Source organism: Lonchura striata, chromosome 1 (genome assembly GCF_050655825.1).
Source record: "Lonchura striata isolate lonStrDom1 chromosome 1, ASM5065582v1, whole genome shotgun sequence".
Taxonomy (NCBI): domain Eukaryota; kingdom Metazoa; phylum Chordata; class Aves; order Passeriformes; family Estrildidae; genus Lonchura; species Lonchura striata.
In genome coordinates, this window is record NC_140703.1 from 48,689,865 (window position 1) to 48,712,013 (window position 22,149).

Below are 22,149 nucleotides of genomic sequence, written 5' to 3' on the forward strand. Positions count from 1 at the left end.
AGCAGCTGGTACATTCAGTTCACAGGATATCAGATTTTTCCAAAACAAATGATTTAGCACTAACCTAAATCTCATTTTGCTAATACTGAAATTATAACATGCCTGGAACTAAATATTACTCTAGAAAAAAAATTGCAATTGAAATTATTTAAAATTGTAACCCTCTTGTTAAAACTCCCCTTTTTAGCTTCAGTTTAATTTCACAAGTAGCACTGCTTCCATGAGCCAAATAATTTGGGCATTGTTAAGAGGTGTTCTTTGCCCAAGGTAATTGCTATTTGGCTAATGATCTATCTTGAAGCTATTCTAAGTTGAGCAAAAAGTAATTGGCACAATGAAGAAAATAATTTTCTTGTAAATCAGACATCACAAATGGTAGCCTAGGGCCCTAGACCTGAAAATTCTCATTTATGTATGTGCTTAATTTACACATGAGTAATCCAACTCCAAAGGCAAGGCTATCTGCTTGTTTTTTTGTTTATTTTGCTTTTTCTGCTACTCAATTCTTGCTCCTCCTATGTAATAAATACTGGTGACTTCCAGCTCCTTAATGGATTTTCAAGACAAGGTTGTACTCTGTTTTCAGAAAATGTACATGTGTATATGGTAATGCTGTGGGTTTGGATTTTTTTTTAAGCCTATAAATAGATTGATCTGCAGTTTTGAACATTGGGGAGAAATCAGTAGTCTGTAGGCTGCGACTGCCACTCTGATTAGAGTGAAACAACTTCTTCAAAGCAGGAAGGTTTTAATGTTTCCCAGAGGTACTCAAAGCCTACAATACTTTAATCTGCTCTAGAAATTATTTCTGAAGCTTAACCTTCTGGCTGATATTTTTTAAAATTACTCCCATTGTTACTTTTATATTACATAATTCTAATATGTTCACTTTATACACACTGGCATGTACTCAGACACAGAGGCACAAACACGTACAAGCTATCAGATATGCAATAATTAAATGTCTGAGTGAATAAAATGTATTGATTGAAAAATTAATGAATATCAAGAATTAAATACTGCTGCCAAGATTAGCAATGAAAGAGTATAGTATAATGAATTTAATTTTGAAGATGAATACTGATTACACAGAAAGAAAAAAAGGATTTAAATGTTTCTCAAAAGTCAGGAAGCTTGATTAAAATCAATATGTCATTCTGTTTCAAGAGCCCATGAGTGGATACTTACAACAACCTACAATTTATATATTTTAGGAAGAAAAAAAGTTAAAATATTTATTCCTGACTATGATCAAGAAAATTTTTTTAATGTCTTGGGACAATTATTCTTTTCCTAAATCAGTTGGTTTTGCTAAAAGCTATATGTATAGAACTATTTTTAAGATTTGGCAATATCTCCTGTAACATACAGTTTTGTGAAGAAATAGATTAATTTGCTTCCTTAAAGTCATTAATCACAGAACAAAAAAATACTTTTATGAAAACTGTAAAACATAAACACTTGCAGTTTTAAAAAATTGTTGAACTTAGAGTATTGGAGGAAACAAAAAGAGGTAAAAGAGGCCAAATAGTTTCATAGAGTTTTAAAGAATATAATGAGAAAATTAGAGAATTTATACTATTCAATGCACGGGTTTGAAGACTCTCTGTAGACAAGTAGCTGTCTGATAAAAGCAATCCTAGAAAACATAGCATAGATTTGGTTATCCTTTTAGTTTAAGAAAGATTTAAAATAAGTCAATCATGAATGCAATTTTTTTCTTATCCTAGAGAAAGTGCTGTACGTGGACAGACAATGTAAGTGCAGCGGTGACCTGAGCTGATTTAGTGGAGCCCAGTAGCTCCATGCAATACACCCCCTCCTCTGTCCTGAGGTACATTTTGGATAGGATATTCTGTAGCACTTGCCCACAGACTACGGGAATGATATATCTGTAAATATATCAAAGGACAAGAAGGGGGTGGTGCCTGCTGGGGATGTTTTAGATAGGGTGGGACCTGAGCATGAAAGAATCAGTATGGAATAAAGGACAAAGATCTCACCGGTTTTGGCTGCCATAGAATTAAACTTTTTCATAGCAGCTTCTACAATGCTGTGCTTTTAGTTTGTGCTGGAAACAGTTTTGTAAATATATATTTTCAAGATTGCTAAGTACTTACAGCAAGTCAAGGCCTCCTCTGCTCCTCACCTCACCCCAGCAGCAAGAAGGTTGGAAGGCCACAAGAAGCTGGAAGGGGAAACAGCTGGAACAGCTGACCCAAACTGACCAAAGGGATATTCCAGACCATATTGTGTCAAGACTAGCAAGAAAATCTGAGGGGAAGAAGAAGGAAAGGGCTGGAGGCGGAAGGCAGAATATTTTACAAGAGTATTTTTTAGGCCCTTCTTGTAAAAGTAGCCAAAGCAGGACAAAAAAGTTGTAGGTGAGAAACAATGTAATAATGTTTCCTCTCTGTCTATAAAGATAGTCTAGCATTTAGAGCAAGTATCTTTTTAGAAAACAAACTAAGTTAAAAATCCTGTATCCAGTGTTCATAGATACTCTAAATATTTACAAATCTGTGCAATAAAACTAACTTACTTTCACAGAAATGATTGTGTAGGAGTGGCTGTATGGTGCATAACCTGAACTATTAAAAGTGACTTATGGATTGGTAACAACTTAATACTTTCTTAAAAATCTCTCTATATTTATATGGATCATGAACATGGAGAATTTTGAATGAGAAAAAATATTTGGTGCTACTGCTTGATATGTCATTGAAGTTGCACAATACCAACTATATATAGATATCTGTATAGGTTGACTATATACATAAATATTAACTATTTTCTGCATGTTATCTTTTGCCTAGTAAAAGGCAAAATATTTGTTAAAGGGTGATCACCTTAGCAAAAATACCATCAGGAGATAGTATTTGGACATTAAAGATCTAATGCATTGTGAATTCTGAAGTAGAGCAGGGAAAGTAGTGGTACATTATTAAATAGAGTATTTTAATATGATCACAGTGTCTGATATTCACATGCAGTTTCATTTCCCCCTAGTGGAAGGAGCTCTGTGGGATGAAACACCTGATTTCCTCCATATTCCCTCATTTCTGCATAACATTGTGCAACTGAATTAGGTTTCTATACAAGAGAAGTTCAGGCTCATTGGATCAGATATAATTTCTCACAGTAGTGTATTCCATTAACTTTCCCTCAGTGAAAACTTTACTGAATAGTAATAAGATTACACAGACTTCCCCCCTCCCCTCCCCTACGCCCCCCCCCCCCCACCCCCCCCCAGATAATTAGCAGTTTAAGTGAGTGGAGGAAAAGAGAAAATTCTTGCATATAGAGGCAGTTTATTTGTATGATTTCAAACTACTTTTTCAAAAATATTCATAATTTTCTGTCTTTCATAATGATGGGGAAACATGCATTTTTTAATGTTAGGTTATTAAAATATTAAAGGTACTTAATCCCTAATCCCATGTCCTACAAAATCACTCTCTTTCTTTCTTTTCTCTCCAAAAGAAAAGTCTTCAAGAAGTCATCTTGAAATTCTCCCATAAATTAGTAAACAGTCTAGTAAACAGTAGAAGGGATTAAAATGCAAAATTTAACTTCAAAAATCAGAGTAGTTGGGTTAGGTTGAAAAAGCTTTAAACTTTTTTGTTGGAACCCTGTATGCTGAGAATTTTAAACTTTCTGTGCTGAAAGACACAGACCCACAAGAGAACAGTGCATTTGGCCTGAGGCTGTGGAGAAGACTTCCAAAATTTATTAATAGCATGGGGATTATGGGTTTGTAGTTGGTTAGAAGTGTATAATATCACAGGGTGAACAATTTAAAGTTTGGGGTTTTAGAATATACAAATAAATATGAAGCAAAATGGAGGTTTTAGGGTGGAGGCAGACTGTTCTTCACTTTCTTCTTCATGGGTTTAGATGGTATTTTGTAATTGGACAGACAAGTCCACATTGCAGGTTTCTAGGGATCAGTTATTAGGTTAAAAGGGAAAATAATCTAGGTGTAATTTCTTAATTAAATAATTTATTCTTAAAAGACCTTGTAACAAGAAATAGTTAGCCATTTTGTGCCTTGCTAATGAAAGGCTGCAGAACTCACAGTGGTGAGGCTGTAACACTGATAAGAAATAATATACACCTGAGTCTGAATGCAAACTATTGTCTCAAGTGCCTTCAAGCTTTACCCCAACAGAGTTAGAATAAGCAAGTAGAGATCCTACACTTTTTGTGTATAAATTTTTGTAAACTTTTGAATGATTCTTACGTAGAATGAGTGGAGAACAACAGAGCATTACACTGAGCAAACTAGATATGCTAGAGTAAAAATTCACTAAAAATAAGATCCAAGGATAAGTTCCTTCACAAAATTAAGTGCTGAAAATTTATTTAATTATCTATTTGGCAAGAAAGAATTTTTGTGGGACTACATTGTAAGTGTTTTAAGCATAAATTATTTAGGTCTATTGTTGAAAATGTTATTGAGTGGAGAGTTTGTCATAGCTAATCAACCACATAGGAATTTTCAGGCAATATTAAAAGACAGTTTTTACATATATTTTGAAAGGTTGTAGAAATTTATTCTGCCTCCTGTCTCATAACCAGCTCTCCCCGGCTTATATACAGAGCATGACTTTCTGTAGCATGGAATATCCCTTCAGCCAGCTTGGGTCAACTGTACAGGCTGTGCTCCTTCCCACTTCCCTGTGCACCTCCTCACTGCCAGAGCTCAGAAACACAGAAAAGTCCTCGACTTTGAGTAAGCACTGCTCAGAAATAACTAAAATTGTATTATCAACAGTATTTTCATACTACATACAAAACCACAGCACTATTAGCAACTAAGAAAATGAACTTTATCCTAGACAAAACCTGATGATCCCCCGTTCTCCTTTCTGAGACAGGAATCTCCAATTAAATGTCTCACTTATTTTTTCCTGTACTTGTATAAGTTCAACAAGAGGAAGAACTGAATAAATACAGAACAGAAAACAGGGTGAGGTAGCAGTTAGTTTGTCCTGGAGGAGAGGAATCAAGGAGTGGGAAATCTAAGGAGAAACCTACTTTCTTCCTTCAGGGCTCCAATATATGGCAATACAGAAAATGGAGTTAGATTTTTATAGTAGTACAGAACAAAAGAACAGGAGGAAGTGGTGCCTCTGAATACCACAGCTATCTGACTTGGTGTTGCTGGTTTGGCAGTCAACCAAAAAAATGGTCTGGACCTGCTGCCATTTTTGATGATTGGCCTGTATATTTTGGCTGTCCATTTCCTATATTCAAGGTTCATTCTGCCATTCATAACAAGAGGCTGGTCATCTACTCACTACTTAGAGAAACAGATGGTAAATTTCATGGGCTTATGATAGCAGTTATGTTAGCTGAATCTACCTTATCCTTCCACAGCAATTAATAAACTTACTAAAAAAGGCAGCTGTCCATGAGTAAATGTGCTCTAAACTCTGTGTCCATATAAGGTGAAAGTGTTTATAAATTTCTCATGGATTAAGCTTTCCAACAGTTAATTGTTGAAGGCCTACAGTATCTCAACTGAATTGCAAATTACTTGAATGATACTTATATATGAATAATTCTACTTGTACTTGTGTGACCTATTAGATACATTAATTTGGGGAATTAAATATTCACTTAAATCTCCTTAGAAAAAAGGACAAATATCCCCAAAAATAGCCCATTTATTTTTATGTGTTTTCAAAAATTATGAAATTAAACTGGTATATATAGACTGTAAATTGCTCAGGAAGGGGTTCTGGCCAGGAGACAAATCCTCCTGACAAGTATTTGCCCAATTGTGCTCTGCCCCTTCTTTGTGTCCTCTCCACCTGATTGTGCTGGACAGATGTCTTGGTGGGCCTGAATGGTAAGTTAACAAACTGTCTTGCAAACTGAAGTGTGAGAAAGCTTGTTAAGTTATGTTGGTTATTTTCCATTTGTTTTTGAGCTCAACATCCCATATTCTACTACATATAAAAATATGTGGTGGCCACACGTCTATTGCAAAGTTATACATAAACAGGGAAACTACCTTGGCACTGGAATTCAATCAGTGTTAAATTGCTGCAATGATATTTTGAACAATTTAGCCTCTAATAGCTGGTTTTCTCTCAGAAAATTACAAACTATTATTTGAGCATTAACATTGACCAGAGGTAAATTATTCTTTGTGCTTTGAAAAATAAGATAATTCAATTTTAGGAACACTTTTTTTCTCTGTTTTGGAGGTTTTGTGAGTTTTATAATTTTGTGTCTGTTTACCTCATGACCCAAACTCAATTTATTAGTAGTGTTGTAATCCATGAGGATGAGACATGAAAAAATATGGCAGGATGGTGACATGTAACTATTCAATATATATTATGGAGTAAAAGGCTATGCCTATGAGGTGAGGATGCCCTGCACTGCATCCATCATTTCTGGCACAAAGTGTATTTTGCTTCAGTCTCAGCTCCATGTTGTATGGAACTGTGCTAGCTCACCACTCCACTGCACATGCAAATTCCCTTCCACAGGGGGAAAATAAAAAAATATGTTCTAGCAGGTCTCTTCATGGAGATAATTGAAGCATATTTTCCTTGCAAATGAAATGAGGCCAACAAGTCCAATCTGCCTAGAGCAGGATGTACTGAAATGCAGATTCAGCCGCAGGGTGTGCTGGAGATTTCTGGATGTTATACCGTGAAAAATAATTGAAGGATTTTTATGAGGTGTATAAAAGACTTAAAGCACCCATATTTCTTCACTTAGATTTATATAATGAAAATTAAAGAGAAATATTCAAATTAGTTAGCAGAAAGGATGCTAAGGAAACAGGAATGCATTTGTATAAATCATCCAGACACAAGAAAAATATAACAAACAGCATTCAACTAGCTCCAGTTTTATGCTGACAAAAAGAGAGACAGAAGCCCCAGGAACACTGTGATTACCTCAGAATTCCTGGGTCAAGACTTTAAATAATTTAAAGAGAATATTTGCTTAATACCTGAAATAGCTATTTGAATCTGGTCACAAATGTGACACAGTTGCCACTCATTAATTGGCTGAGACACACGTGCTGAATAGAAGTGATCTTGTAGAGCAGAAATGAAGTGCAGAGGCAAAGTTGTATGTGAAAAACATACCAATATATTCCACACAATTGTTAATTTATGCCAGAGTTATTAATCTCATACTTCTAGAAATATTTACATTTGTTCTCAGCTATTATAGTTTTAATTATATTTCAGTTTAATAGCCTTTAAAAAAACCCATTACATTTTACATAATTAATAAAGTAGATAGTATATACTGAGAACATCATTATCCTTACCAAGTATAAAAACCTTGTTCAGGTTAGTTATTTTAGGAATTAATTTTATTTTTCTTTGAGATCATAGGCTGTTCCAAACGTCTTTCAAGGCATTATAAATACCATATTCAGCATTCCCTGTTTTTGAGAGTTACTAATAATTTCAAAAAAGTTGAACTACATTAACCAGCTTAACACTGAAATATTGTTATTAATGTATATGAATGTGTTTAGATTCTTTCTGATATTAGTAAAAACATGAGAATATCAGCATTCATATGAATAATACGGTATTAAATGGTGAAAGCCAATGAAATTTTAACATAACATTTATATGACCTCTTAAATATAGTTAAGTATAGCTTGTGAGCTTGACACCCACATGTGCATTTGCATTTCCTTGAGCCTGGAGACTAAGCAGAACAGAAGTAATCCAGCCTCTATTATGCAAAATAACAGGATTTCAATGTCTTGTTTATGAGAAGTACTCTTTCTGTATTTGTGTTGAGAAAATACTTGCTACTGACAAGAGAATAAAAAAATATTCATAAATTCATTTGTTTCTCACTTAATCCCTGAATTTATATGAAGATTTACTCAAAATATTTAGTAGGATTATACAATTTAACTGCTCAGTGTTTTTTAAAGAAAAGGCTGCCTTTCTGTCCTTTAGTAATTTCCTCACTGCATTATTTTTAACATGAATCAATAATAAAGAAAAGAATATAAGTATTATGCCAGTTTATTTTTGCTGTAATGTTGCTTAAACTTTTCACTGCCCAGAACAGTAAAAACCTAAAACTTCTTCACTGTCAATTGTAGTTATTGATTCAAAAATTATCCATGCTCCAGAATTCTTTCATGGTTTTAGTACATTAATAAATCAAAATGGTGGCAGAGCAATGTTCAATATAATTGTGCTACAGAGTCACATAATAAATGGTCAGCAATTTGAATTTAGGTCACCTCAAATTCCAGTTAATAAAACTAATGCATCTTGTGTTTGAGCTAAAAGTAAAGAATTTCCCAATAAATAAAAGGTGACCAAACCTCAGGAGTCTCTTGAAAAAATGTATTCTAATAATATAAAGTAATTCAATTTTTAAAATATATAACATGATGCATAATTTTTAATATAAACATAATGAAGACTACAGGAGGAAATACGATGCTGAAATATAATGTATATTAGTATACAGTTTATGAGTGAAGATAATAATAATTTGATATCATAGTAAGGCAGGTTAGCATTTGGAGAACATAGATAAAATTAGCATTTTTTAATGAGATAATGGGGATTTTTGTAAAATTCATTCTAAAGAGAATAAATTGTTCTGTTGGGAAATTTTGTTCAGCTGTTTTTTGTCATATTCATATTACTGGTCTGAATTTTTTAAATGCCTGTCAAAATTTACTGTCCAAAATAAAGCATGGAAGTTCTGAAAGGTTACTCAGGACACCTGAAATGCAGCTACCTTAACATTCTATATGTTCTTACCATTAATGATATTATCATACTGCATTAAAGTCAACTTTTTGACAGTAGTTCCTGTGACACCATACAAATTTAAAAAAGCAGAAATGTCATTATGCTAAGCAAGTAATCACACAGTAAGAGAGAAAACTATCAAGGGTAGTTAATGCTTCAGGGCAAATCTGTTTCAAACATTATGCTGGGAAGGAAAACCACAGACAGAAGCCAAATACATGATGTGCATTAAACTAAATACTAAAATGGGAGACATGAGAAGTGGGTATATTTTCCCTGAAGAAAATTTTCTGCTAGCCTTTGGGTTGATGGAGATTTCTTTTCTTGTCTCTCGTATGCACTGAAATGGCTCTTTCTGACTCAAATCCAACAAAATGGCTCCACAAAAACTGGCTCATAAAATTTAGTACTTAATTTATACATCTGTACATCTCCGTAGTCTTATAGCCATTTCACAATCTGCCTACTATTTGCTTCTTTTAATAATTCTGCTTTTAGAAAACTATATTTTAGGAAGAATGTTTTTCTTCTATTTAATGGAGCCAGTTATAGTTTTGATTTTATCCCAGTAAGGATCTTATACATAACAGGATTATTTAGGGTATCAGGATCAGATGGTATAAAAAATTCTACATCCAACATTTGATGTTTTATATAAATCAAACTTAAGTTAACAGGACTGTATAGCTACTTTAAACAAAATAAAATGTTAGTAGTCATTAAAAGGTTATTGCCACTATACAAACTTTTGTCATGCTGCATTTTCTGTATAACATATAGGGAAACACACAACTGAAAGATAGATTGTTCCATGTGAAAGGGATTTGTATCTTTGGGGGTTATTTGATTTTTTTTGTTTAATTTACCTAAAAATATTTGCTATCTGCATTCTCAGCCTTAATACACTTTTGGAATATCTCCTTTTGTAATTAAACTTTGATTGCTGTGTTTCCATTTTTCTTGACCAGTAGAAAAATCAAAATTACAGAATTTAATACCAGTTCCTGCTCAAGTTAACTGAAAAGGGGAACTTCCATCTTTTAGTATTCTGGGCTGTAATGCTGCTTTGGAGTTTCCAGCCACATATCTGTGCAACTCAGCAGTGAAATAAGTGAGGATGTGTGTATGCTATGCAGTATGTTGGGCCTTATCAGGACGATAAATTATGGAAATGTAAGTGATATTATTTATTAAACTTTGTACTCTGAATCTTTCACATAAGGAACCCAAAACATTTTCTCACCATTCGCTAAGAGACACACAGAATCATAGAATGATTTGCATTGGAAAGGACCCTAAAGATCACCAAGTACCAATCTCCTTGCAGTGGCCAGGGACACCTTCCATTAGGTCAGGTTACTCAGGGCACCATCCAGCCTTGCCCTGAATGCTTCCAAGATGTCTCCTTCCTCCCAGCTCCTCAGTGCAACCTGTTCCAATGCCTCACATCCCTCACTGTAAAAAAATTTTTCCTTATGTGCAATCTAAGGTTACCCTCTTCCAATGTAAAACTTGCTCCTTGTTTTCTTGCTGGAGACACCTGTAAAAACTCTCCAACTATCTTTTGAGCCCTTAAGTATTGTTAGGACACAGCTCTTGAAGTAAGATGGAAGTAGCTTTTAAAGAAAATAAAAAATATTGGCTTACCCAAACACTGATAAACATCTGATACCAGTTCTTAAGATACTACTCTTGCTTTGAGCTCATTTTTTCTCTGTCAGCTCAGTGTGGTTGATGTTAAAATGGATAAGCTTGAATATCTGTCCTGAATTTTGTTCTTGGCATCTTCTTTTTTGTATCTCTGGGGCCTGGCACTTTTTAAAGATGGGCTACGTTGTTTTTTGAAAACAGCCTGTGTTCCTCATATTGTTTCAGGTAAGGAACTCTGGACTTTACTGCCAAGCTTATCAGATAAACTGCAGAAAGCTCCCTTTCTAGTCTTTGATCATTAATGACAGACTTGAGCTACAGGGACAGTGTACTTATGAACAATTCCCTAAGCATACTGCTATGTCAAAAACTACAGATATTTTTGTATTCTGAGTTTATTTTGAAAAAAAATTTAAGTACCTAGTATAACATCATCAATAACTATCTGGGTAATGCAGCCTTGGTCTAAGCAGGATGTGCATAGGGAATCAAGACTTAGGGAGTGCACTACAGAAAAAACCTGCCCCAAAGCAAATGCAGTCCTTTTGAGATCCTGTGCTCCAGCTTTACACAGATTGACCTTGACATGATTAGTCTAGTATGCCTCATAGCATAATTTAACCTGAATTCTGATTCTATATGAAATGGTAATAATTTTATAATATAAAATTCCATTTACAAAAATAATTGATCATTTATGGGAAAACATATGCATATTTTCACCTTTAACTATTGTGATAAGAAATTAACTTTAAATCTTTTAAAACATTTTCAAAACATCTTGTTACTATTTTTTCCCTAATTCTCCTGAATTTATGCTAGAAAAATATCTGTCTTCAGTAGGTGTGCATGAGAAAAGCATGGAATCTCTTACAAAAATGTCCTTCATGGCTGTACTTGACAATGTACAGGCATTCATCTGACTTATTTGAATGGAAAGCAATTGAATTGTTTAACAACAAGTTAGAACAATGGGTTTTCAATAAAACAGCTTCCCATTAAAACATGCAGAGTCAGCTTACTAAGCTTACCCTCATTACACTCTAAAAAAAAGAGTGGGCACTGGCACTGGAAATCAGCTGAGAGAGCTTAATTTTTCACTAAAAAATTTTGGAAAAAAATCAATGTACAAAAGTGAATGTACAAAAGTGAAGGAATCTAAAAATGTGGAAAATTTACATATTGTTTCTTTAAAAGCATCTACAGCTATGTCTGGTGGGTTTTTTTTAGAAATCTAATGCACTAAGAAGCACGTAACATAATTATCTGTATGTCTGTAGAAAATATAAAGTTATTATGTATGCATCAGCCATATAAAACACAAAATGACAAAACTGAAAAGGAAAAAATATAAAGGAGTTGGAAATTGCACTTCATAGTGGAATGGGCTGCCCAGGGAATGAGTGAAGTCACCGTCCCTGGAAGGGTGTAAGGAAAGAGTGGATGTGACATTTAGTGCCATGGCCTAGTTGACAAGATGTTCAGTCATTTGTTGAACTCAGTGATGTCAGAGGTCTTTTCCAAGTTAATTGATCCTGTGAGTCAATGATATAGGGAAGTAATACTGTAGAAGTTATATCTAGGGAACTGAATGAGAACTGTCGCTCTCCTGTACGATGTCACATCTCCTGTAGAATTTTATAGCACTTCCATCCTCCATTAAATTTTATAGGAAGCTAAAAAAAGCCCTCTAGAACAGGTAATAAGTGATAAAAGACTTCTTCCATAAAGGTTAGTAAGCCCCAGAGGCCTTCTTATAGGCACTGAAGCAAAACATATGATCCTGGTCTGATGAAAAGCACAAATTTTACGCAGACAACTTCTGACTCAAGAACCAGTATGTGCTTGATTCCCTTGATGGTGAGGATTACATTTGTCAGTGTTTATGTCCAAGAAGGCATTTGCCTAATGATATTATGATATTATCAGTTATTTATATTTGTTGGCTAAATGCTGTTCTTGACTGTCTAAAGTCAAGATTTCTGGAGATCTAGGTGCAAGATCAAGAACTATTAGATCACTGGGTGTATACATGCCAACAGAAAAATTATGGCTTTAAATCTAGGTCCATAATTTATTTCTGATCTCATCTATGCACTATACATGGAGCATAACTTGAAAAGACAACAGAAGTAAACAATATTCTACAGAGACATACTTGAGTATATTTAAACTATTCTCTATTTACAGAATCATAAAGTAATTTAGTGTTATGGTTTGAAGAAGATCTTAAAGATCATCCAGTTCTAAACCCCCTGCCATGGCCAGGAGCAGACCAAGTTAATCAGGTCCCTGTCCAGCTTGGTCTGGAACACTTTAAGGAATGGGTCATCTGCCAGTGCTCTGGGCAAATTACTCTAGTGTCCCACTTCCCTGTTTAAAGTTTAGAGTCTCATCCACAGCACTAAACTGAGTTACATCTATCAGCTTGATGTGGGTGTACTGAAGCCAAACAATATTTACCATCAATTGTATAATTGTTAGTGCCTAACTTTTAGAAATTCTGTTCTTTTCTGTGGAAAGAGTCTACAGTAAATTAAAAAGAGCCAAGATTATAGCATTTTTGAGTTTGATAAATTATATAGTAATTTATCAGAACTCACCCCCATACGGGCCACCAATTGTTGGCACCAGTGCTTGGCACCAATCAACAGTGGATGGGAACTGACTACCACCTTTAGTTTATTATCTTACTGCAAAATTTTCATACCTTCTCTCTCTGAGTTCTCATGGGCAGCTCCTTGCCACACTGACTCCTTTTCTCTTTCTTCCACATGGCCAGTTTACATGTACCTGTCCCTATCACAACCACCTAAACCTTACTGTCCCTAGCGCAGGCACCCGACCCTTACTCCTCCCAGCAGCACAGCCAGCTGACTCCAACCCTCCTCCCAACCAGCTAACCCACTGTTTTCTAGCACCCATTCTTATGGGACCATTCTTATTAGACACTGCTGTGACCTATTAAAGGCAAGGCCACTCCTACTCTTTGGTAACCAGCACAACTGCAATTCCTCACAGGCGAGATTGCCCTCAGCACTATATTATCCTACAATCCATCCTCCCACAGCAATGAATTAAAAATAATGATGGGATTCCACTGAATATGTCTATTATACGAAATATATGAAAGTCAAAAGCAATCAGGGACCCTGAGGTATACAGATAGAGCTTCTCTGTCTCCAAGACTTTCAGATATTTCCTTCTAAAGCAGATTTGTCTGGGAAAGAACTAATTGACTTGGGCATAGTTAATGTGCTGACTTCTGGCAATGTTTTAAGAAAGCATTTTCTTCCTGTTGGGGTTTGAAATTTTGACACTTGAGAAGAGGCAGATCAAAAACTCCCACTTGTGATGTACACTCTTGAGAGAATCTAAATTTTTTAAGTCTTTCATAGTATTTATTAATTTTTATGAAGCAATATTTCCTTGGATACCCATGAAAATGCGTCTTTGCAAAAATTTTTCTTATGTCAATTCTGCTGAAAACCACCAAAACACTTGTTACAGGTTGATGAGAACTCCTGACCAGTCTTTTTAGATAAATTATCATGAGTGTGACAGTCATTCTCTTTAAAATATTCCCTGCAGGGTAGAACAGTATAGTAACTGTCACTTACTTGTGGCTGAAAGGAAGCTTTTAAATAAGTCCTTTTGTCCTTGTCCTTAAAAAGAAATACTCAAGACCACAGCACCATACACGAAGAATGGGATTAGATGCACCATCACACAGCAGGTCTGCTATGGACATAACTCTACCCATTAGAGTTAACTCATTAGCAGTGTTTATTAACACTGATGCAGGGACAGAGTGGGGGCACCTTACTCCCACACTTAGATTCACTACAAAATGCTACATATAACAAATTACACAGACCAATATTTATATACCTATTCCTGCACATACATGAAGGATAATTCTGCATAAAGAAAGGAGATTTAACTTGATAGTTAGGTACAAATGCAGCTAAAATTACACTCATCTGCTTGAAGTGTAATATTCAAACTGGATTCTTGCGATTCCAATGATTGCAAAATAGTCTTAAAAATACTTCATTTCTTTATGTGTGTCTCATTGGTTTGTCATGGCCTGTTACAGTAGTACCATTCAAGACAGTTTGTGACATGACACAGTGTGACACATTCTGACTAAAAAACAACATAACTTCATACAGAATGTCAGAAATTTGCATTAAACACATGATTTGTTTTGAAATACCAATATGAACTTCAACTACTAAGTATGACTTCTGTTTGCATACAAAGTCTAAAAATTCCAGCACTGTGAGGTTATACTGGGGAATTTAGAATATCTTAATTGATCAAAAGATTACAGAGAAATTTAGTAATATGTAATAGATTCATTTAAATCTTATGATCCATCCACAGTTTACTCAAAAAACTTTGCAAGGTTAAAAAAATAATCAAGCATAATTTCACTTAATGGTAAATCAATACTTTCAACTTCCTTCATAGCCTGCAAAAACATGGAAAAAATGCATTAGTTGTTAGTCCTTTTACAATCTGTTAATGGAATTTTTGCTGTCAGTGCTGTTTTCAGATGACATCATCCTTAATTACTGTCACTTCTCATTTCAAAAAAGACTTCAGGGAGTGGTTTATTAATCACCAAACAGTTTTGCTATCATTTCTGTCATAATTTTAAAAAAAGAAAAAAGAAAAGAAAAGCATTATGAGCAATGGTTTTGCTGGCTATATTTTGCCCACTCTTATAATGTGTATTTTAAAAACATTGCTGGTTTATGGCTACTTTTTAAAAATTTCATTTATATCAAAAATTATGAAAGTGCATACTTTCAGTGATATAGTCTTGGAAATTGCTATAGAAACATGAATAAAAATATTTTATACAAAGATACTTCAGATACAAGCTATTTCATAGTTCTTAATAAGAAGCATTCAGCCTAAGATGGAGACTTATCTTTCCCATATTATGTTTGTCTCATCAAGAATAGCCAAATCTTGAAAGAATTTTGACAATTTCCTACAAATCAAAGAATCTAGAAGCAAAAAATTTGATACCATTCTCACAAACCCTTGCATCTAAAATAGAGGGACATGGATTTGACAGCCTTTGTGGTTTACGCCCAGCTGGAAATTACTCCACGCTGCCACTCACTCAACCTCCCTGTCTCCTTCCCCACCGCGGGGGAATGTGTAGCAGCGTGTGGCAGCAGTGATGACCGTGATCCAGGGAGGCCAGCACTGGCAACAGGGAAAACAGACGAGACAAGTTCCTGTTGTTTAGCAGGGGAGTCCACTTTATTTCCACCCCCTCCCCCAAGCCCGTGCCGGGGAGAGCAGGGGCAGAGGCCGGGAGCCTGAGCAGAGCCCAGAGAGCCGAGAGCAGAGAGGGAGCAGACCCAGGGCTGTGGGGTTTATCAGGTGTCCCATGAGAGGAGTCTTAAAATGAGATTACAGCCTCCTCAGAAAGGGGAGGTTCCACAGGAATGGGGAGGAGAATAAAAGTAAAACTTTCATGTTGAGATAAGAAGAGTTTAATAATTGAAAATAAAGTAAAATACAGTAATAATGGTAAATAATAATAATACCAATAATTATATTATTAATTATACTAAAAAGGGATAAATAAGTGATTCACAAAACAATTTCTCATCATCCACTGACTGATGCCAGACTCTCCTTCCCACCATATAATCCATGACTCTGGCTTTCATCCCCGAAACTATAGTATGAGGTATCGGATTGCCGCATGTTGCACGTTTGAGTCAGTCCTGATTCCAATATTGCCGCTCTCATTCAGTTTTATCCAAATTCCTTCTTCACTGGTGTGAGTGTGACGGTTGGAGGGAAGACAGGCTCAGATCTCCAGAAAGTCATAATTAATGCCTCAAAGAGTGTCTAAATCTCAGTTAATTGGGGTGATTTACCTTTTTTTTTGTTAATTCTACCTTTGTGATTCATCATTTCCATTAATCTATTACTTTTGTGGATAGAATGATTGGATGAATATTTTCTCTCTCTGAATTTGAAGATTATTTTTCTTATTTAAAAAAAATAATACCTTTCTTTCATCTTATTTCTGGCTTGAACTAAGGATATTACATTTTAGGTATAACTCAGAGAAAAAATTAAAGAATACTTTCAGTTTGAACTAAGTATTGTAAGTTTTAATTTTTTTCATCTCTTTTGAGATAGAAAATTAAGGAGGGTTTTAAATATTTTTTATGTACAGTTGAGTTGGAATCATAGCTTCAGGTCTATCAAAGTTTTCTCAAACAAAAATATGCTATGAATTCTTTATATTTTTGTTCTGCTTTACTTCTCTCAAAGTTGCAATGGGAATATACGGTTTTGATTGATCTACACATGAAACAACACTTTATTCAACCCAGATACAATTCTCTCAAAAAGTAACTAGGAAAGTAACTCCCCTCAGCAACACTTGGTGCTTGTCTTATCAAAGTGCACTGTGGTATAACAGGAAGAACAGGAAGGAATTCTGAGAAAAAAAACATTACTAATTTAATCTTCTTCATACTTTCCCCCCTTCCCCCACCCTCCTTCCTTCCAGTCCTGAAATATTGATGTGCAAAACACAAAACTTGACTCGTATTTTCAGAATATAAAAGACCTTGAACCTTTGCTCAGATGAAGCTTTGACAATTTAAATGATTTTTAGAAGCTGCATAATTACCATCCAGGATATAATTACATAGTTTTTGGTTTGCTTTTCATCGAAAGCATCATAATAGCAAGAAATTTCCTAGAAATATCATCAACCCTTATCTTGTTCTATATCATTAATATTAGTAGCAACATTATCAGTAATATTGTCATTATTTTCACATGTCACCTATCCAGGTATATTATGAATTGACATGAGCTGCATTTTGTGGAATTTTTTTTCCTTTGGTTTTATTCCTTAATAGATTACCACTCTCTTTATTATTTTAATTCAGAGGAGTACAGATATGGGACTTAGTAAATGCTTTGTTACCTTCTTTATATAGTGGTTGTCCAAAGAGGGAGGGAGGAAGATTATGGTTAGTCATTAGCATCAATTCCTAGGAAAGGATTGCCATGTCAATATTTCATTCTAAATCATAGATCACCTTGAAGTCACTTTTATATGCTTGCAAATCCACTCTACACCTTGCTCTTAACTCCTCTCTCATACAATCGTGCATTCTAACTTACAAAGTATCAGGTATTTACATTTTTTGGAAAATTGGTGTTTAATCCCTTTATGTCTCTAACACTGGTGTTAAACACCTGGCAAGGTAATACTACTTCAATAAACACCAAATAACCACTCCTAACTTCTTATAGCCTTGAGGCCTGTTGTGTTCGCTTTGTGTTTTCAAGGCCCTTGATGTCATATCAGATGTATATTCTGCTGTAATTAATTCTGATTCTGAAGTCATAGATGGCTCATTTAATGAAAAAGAACTGAACAATAATGAATTAAATCCTTATTTTGATTTGCTTGAACAAGCAAATTTTGCTCTCCCTTTAAAACTGCCTTCATGTCAGCCCATGGATTTTTCACTTTTACTCTTCCAGTTCTCTCCTCAGGCCGCTCTGTGCTGCAGCTGGAATTGCTGCTAGTAAAGTCCAGGGTAAGGAAGCAAAAAGGGCACTTGCATGGTATCTACAGATGTTTAATTCAGCTGCCTGGTAAGATATTCAGGGTCCCAGTGTGGGTCTCAGATTCAGTCAAAGAAAGAAGCTGAGAATTTCTAGCCAGTCAGGAGCTTGGCAAAGAGCTGGAGAAGAATGTAAATAATTCTTTCTCTCTCTTGTTTTTCACATTGTTTATAGTTAAGTGCATCAAACACTCTGCACCAATGTTGTGGGTTGTTTTCACTTCAGGATCAATGAAGTTGGTCCTCACGAAGCTCTGTATAAAAGAGCAGTGTATTTTGAATAAACTGGAGTTTTACTCTCACAGCCTTCTGAGTCAGTCTCTTCATTCCCGTCCTGCCTCGACAGCAACATCCCAGCACACTCATGGGGGGACTCCAGGTTTCTCTGTTCTGAGGGGCCAGGGGTGAACAGTCTTGGGGCAGTACAAAGATGAGGGTCAGTCAGGGAATAGGGAGGGAGTGGCTCAGGGACATAGAAATAAGGGAAGGAGCCAATGGGGTCTTAACAGCTTTTTGAGGGAAGATTCTTGTGTCTCCCTAACTTAGGGGATGCTCCCCAAGGTCTCCATAACTCTGGGCAATGACTGAGTGACTTAAGGAAGGCAAATAAAAATCTAAGAAGACTGTAAAAAATCCTGAAATCTGTTATATCAGTTTTGTTACCTGTGGTCTTTTATATAAACCAGTGACTCTATGTTCGCTAAGATAGAGACTTGTGCCCCCTAACACATTTTTCTCTTGCAATGTGAGCAACTTGAACCAGATGCTCATATATCTCATATATGAAAGTAAAAAGTTCATGTCCACAACCTTAAATGGGAAATTGTCTGCTTGCAATATGAGGGGGATCCTTGTATCTTGCTTAGTCACCCTTCCTTTTCTGCTGTTCTTGTGTTCATCCTGTGCAGTCAACACTGATGTCTTTAGTCCATGATGGTCATTAGTTGCTGAGGTTGAGGTGGGAAGCTAGAATCAAGTGGCCCCCTTCTTTCACTCCTGATTTTCCCTAATCATGAGCAGTGATTTGTGCTCCTCATCTCTCTCCTCAAAATAAGGGGTGGTGATCTCATACAGCCTGACATATTTGATGTTTTTATGGGGAGCAGGACTTCACCTGATTTCACCAGGCAACTTGTCAGTTCTGATTTCAACAGCCATCTCTCCTGGCTCTTCTACAACCTTCACTTATATGATAGATCTTCCTACTTGCACATTTTTCTGTATTCCTATTTCTACAGCAATACCACAAATCTCCATTTGCACCTTTGTGACTACATAATATTTTTTTCTCTCTCTATGCTTAACTTTCTCATAAAATATGAATCCATTCTTGAGTAATAATTATGTTATTAGCATTGTTAGCATCTTTCAGAATGATTGTGCACTGCTTCCATTACATTTCAGTATGTCTGCGACTGCATCTAAAGTAAATATTTTAACAACTTAATATTTGCACATTACTTTATAGTTGCACCAAGGCTCTACTTTGGCTACTTCATAAATTAATTAATAATAACTTTTCCACAGAAGAACTACATTCATACAAATTAGTGAGAAAAGATGATGTAATTGAAAACTTGGCCTAACTTGAAGGGGAAAGGATTTCAGTGAACAGGAAATTGTTACCAAATGTAAGTAGTACATATAGCAAAATAGTAAATATATATAATACAGAGAGGATCAAAATTTCATTAAGAAGCAAAAGGTTCAACATCAACAAGATACAAAGACACTACTATGTTTTAAAGATATGTATTTTTGATCATTACAATCAAATTAACTTTCCAAATTATCATGGTCTTGTTTTTTTAGGGTTTTCTTTCTGTTTTAATCCTTTCTGTGTGTATTTTTATGCAATACAAGTAATACTTGTCTATATATGTATTGAATATACATTTACATAGTGCTAAATTTGAAATTATCACAGTTAATATTTTTTAAATACAAAACTGCATTAATATATTATAATTTTTATAGTTTGCAGTTAAAAAATAAAATGTTATATTAATGTTTCTAGTATGGGTTACACTGACTGCCTACACATTGAATTTCTTTAATCCATTGAACAGTAAATATTACTGAAAGATTTAATGAGGAAATATGTTTTACTGTATTTAATAATTTCATCTTGCATAAATGTTTTGATTACAATTTAATATGTTTTCCTATTATTACACACATATGAAAAATTGTCTGCTATGGTAAGATCTAACATCGTAAGTTGCACTTTTTTTTTTTTACTTTACACATTGAAAGCAGACCTCTGTCTGAGGATTTATAGAGTTACTTATTATGTTAAGCAACAAATCTTCTGTATAGTTATTTATGTGGGTAATCATAAACTATCTTTTATAATTTACAGTCTATTAACATTCTGTTAGGAAGAGACACAGAAAAACTCCTCTCTAATAGAAGAGGTGATCTTATGAACTCCAGTTGTAGAGGGAAAGAGGCTCTGTTATAATGCATTGGGGACATTAAAAGTTGGTCTGGCTGATCTTCTAAACAAGCCCCTAAATGAAAATGATTATTTTGTCAGTATATTACTATTTCTAAAGGCCTAACCCTATGTTGTGTGTGATTTCTCATTTTCTAAGAGACTATGACCCTGAAATTTGATGTTTCAGTTACTACAAAGTAATTTTGTTTTGTTTTGATTGTGGTTAGTTTTTACACCTTCAGTGAAAAAAAATTGAACAAGAGTTGTTTCTTGGTTCTTTTCTCAGTGCAATTGCAATAAATTTGAAAGGACAGAAAAATGACACCAATTCTCTAATCACTAGCAGAAGCAAAACCACTTCTAGTGTAATAATTATCTAAGCCAAATATTTATTAATAATGGGGCCTATCTAATTATAGCTTTATATTTCTATTTTATCTGTCATATCTACTCCAGCAGGTATTTTAAATTAATAAAAAATTACTTACAGGAAGTGGACAAACTCCAAAAACAAGCAGTTACACAGCTGTAACTAGTGATTGACCAGTTTTCAGGAAAGTAAAAGACTACTTTGAATCTTTTTTTTTTTTTTTTTCCCATTATGAATGCTCATCTCATGTCCTTTCAATGAGATAAGGGAAAAAAAAAATAAAGAATAGATTTCTCATTTCTTATTATAGGCTAAGAGGTGAAGTGACCCATAAATTGTCTAGAGAGAGATTATAGATAATTTGTGGGATTTGCTAAGATTTTTGTTCTGTCATGAATGGGCAGACATAGCAGCAATGGTACAGGTTTCTGAGAGACGACTCCCGGGGGAAGTGGTCGCAGAACAAAGGCTTTCTGAGCTCAAGAAATGTTTGGATAATGCTCTCAGGCACATGGTGTGATTCTTAGAGTGTCCTGAACAGAGCCAGGGGTTGGACTTGATGATACTGATGGGCCCTTTCCATCTGGGATATTCTATGATTCTAGGAGAGTGTCCACAGACAGATCCCTTGGCACTGCCACGTGCTGGGGATGTGCAGTACCTGGGAGAGAGCTAACCAAGGATATCTAGCAATGCACCTTACCCACAGTGCAGTCTGCAACTCACAAGACTCACAAAATCTTTCAGAATTTATTACTTCACACAAAAAATATCTCTCACCATATTTTATTTATTTCAAAAGTGTTGTAATTTCACGATTGCAGCTGACACAGTTGACAATGTAGTTGTCACCAGAGTTGCTAAAGCACTGCTATTGAGACTCTATGCTCTTATGATCTGGTGAAACCTTTTACATCAAAGAAGCTAAGTACTATTTAAGAAGAATCAGCAGATATATGCCCTAAACAAGCATATTAACCACATTATTTTTTTAAAAACCATCATCAAAATATTCACAGAAAGAGATAAGAAACAGGCTTTTGGTTACCATCAGCACACTGGATCTATATCAAACGTGAGTCATGAATATGCAGATACTCCAATGCTTCAGTAGGTACCTGGAATAAGAAAAATATAATGAATGTAAAACAAGAAGGAAAGCAACTACTGATGCTAAGCTGAAAGTATACATATCAGTTGTTGCCACTGTGTCTGCTAATCTGAGGTAACTGCAGAAAATATGCTTCGAATGGTTTTGTCCTTCATGATGCTAGACATAGTTTT